This window comes from Echinops telfairi, unplaced genomic scaffold (genome assembly GCF_000313985.2).
Source record: "Echinops telfairi isolate 266 unplaced genomic scaffold, ASM31398v2 ScPeMD7_1713;HRSCAF=2227, whole genome shotgun sequence".
Lineage (NCBI taxonomy): Eukaryota > Metazoa > Chordata > Mammalia > Afrosoricida > Tenrecidae > Echinops > Echinops telfairi.
Genome location: NW_022105611.1, coordinates 4,567,338 through 4,569,688, shown reverse-complemented (window position 1 = coordinate 4,569,688; position 2,351 = coordinate 4,567,338).

Here is a 2,351-nt window from a genome sequence, read left to right as displayed (position 1 = left end):
GAATGGAAAACCAATCACTCAAATAACCATAAAGATAGTTTTAAAAGGAAAAAATACCACCATTCATGTTGGATTAATACCAACTCTATTCCAGTGTGATCCCATGTCACTTGGTTGGTAAAATCTTCAAAGCCACTATTTCCAACAAACTTACAAACAGGTAATTTCCAAACAGGTAACCGGGGTATAGGACTTCAGCACATCTTTATTTTTTTGGGGGGGAGGGGTCAATATTCAAAACACATCATCTACTAATTACCTGAATACTCATCAACTATTAGTCAATCTGTATATCAATATAATAATGAATCAAGCAAAATAAATGGATAAATATTGTGGTTATGTTTAGAGTTTTCAAGGTGTAAAAAATAATGAAGTGAGGATGGTGTCTGACCTCCTCTTGCTTCATAAAACAAAAACAAACAAACAACAACAACAACAAAAACTGCCATTGCTTCAATTTCAACTCATCATGGCTCTATAGGACAGGGTAGACCTGGTCTTTTGCGTTTCCAAAGCTGTATATTTTTATGAAAGAAGAAAGCCTTGTCTTTCTCTGGTGGAGCCACTGGTAGAATCAAATTGCTGACCTTAGTTAGCAGCAAAACATACTACCTAATATACCATCACAGTTCCTCTGACTTCACAAAGGACAAGGAAAATCAGATTGCTCATCAGCATCACGCAAGGCTGATTTCTACCAGGCTGGGATCAGACATGCTCCATCCAACAGCAATCAGTACCTTTTAGCTGGGTTTTATAATTCATTGCAATGGCTAAAAAAAAGATTCACAGATAATAATCATGAGTATGGTGTTTCTTGAGGAAGTTAAAGATTACAAAAGCTCAGGTAAAATTATTCAGACAGTACAGCCCTTTCTCAGCTATGCCCACAGGCAGGTCTCTCTCTGGTCTTTGACCTCTCAGCCACATGGCTCATTGACTTATGCCCTGCAAGTGCAATATTACAAATTTCTTCAGGGGCTACCAATATATGCCCAGAGGGCATGCCACTTCACCATAAACTTCAGCCCAAAGGCACTCAGCTTTACTTGCTCCTTGGACTGGGACGTCCACGACTCTGTCTCATGCTCTGATTTGTAGTTCTGTCTGTTGCTGCTATTCTTCTATTATCACAACTGTCTCCTGCCTGGATCAAGGAGTCTTGGAGTTCAAAAGACATGTTCCACTCCTGGTTCTTCTCTCTTGCTGATAGTAAGATCTCTACTTCGCACTTTGGGATGGTTCATTTTATACCAGCAGGATGACAATCATACTTAACCCTGTTGACAACCATTCACAACCAAATCCTATCAAAATCTTCCTTCACATTCTCTTATCCAGACCCATCACAAGAGAGTCATCTGATGGGAGTAATTCACAGAAACCATTAATCCAGTTACTGTCTCTCTAAATTTATATATCCTGGATTTCTTATACAGAAAAAAAACCAAAAAAAAAAGTGAACCAAAAAAACTACCAATATCAAAATAAAACAGAGAAAAACCTCAATCAAAAAGAAAGCAGAAAAAATATTTAAAATGGGTCAAAGGAAGATCAAGTGATAAAGTGTTAAATTTTAACCCAACTGCATCTACAATAATCCCTTGCATTCTGCATGAAAGCAAGGCTATTCACATCCCTGGCTCATGGTCAGAGGGGATTTACTAGAGGCTTAATCCAGTTGTATGTCCCCATACTGCCCCCACTTCAGAGCCTTTGTTTATGCTAAGCCTCCTGCCAGGAAAAAAAAATCTCTCACTGTCTTTGCTTCACTAGACTTCTACACATTCTTCAGATCTTACTTGAAATGCCATTTCCCTCAGAAAAACATCCAGTCCATGCCTAACAAGACTAGACCGGTCTCCCTGTCATTGACCCTGATGTTCTTGCTGTTGCTGTTAGTTTCCCACTCAGAGTGACCCTACAGAGTGAAACGTTGTCTGGTCCTGAGCCATCCCCAGAGTATTGCTGTGTTTGATCTTCGTGTTGCAACCATCATGTCAATCTGTCTTGCTGAGTGTCTAACTATTTTTCGCTGACCTTCTACCAAGGATGATATCCTTCTCCAGGGACTAATCCCTCCTGATAACATGTCCAAAATACATGACAGCAAGTACATGATGCCAAGGAGTCTCTGGCTGTACATCATCCAAGACATATTTGTTTATTTTTCGGACAGCAATGGGTGATTTCAATATTCTTTGATTTAACTGTATCAGTTCTCCTATAGTCACCCTCCCTAATAGAACTCATTAATTTTCTTTATAGAAATTTAAAGTAATTCAGTAAGGAAAATTATTTAAATGAACAAAACTTTAAATATTATAAAATAACTAGAAATTAATATA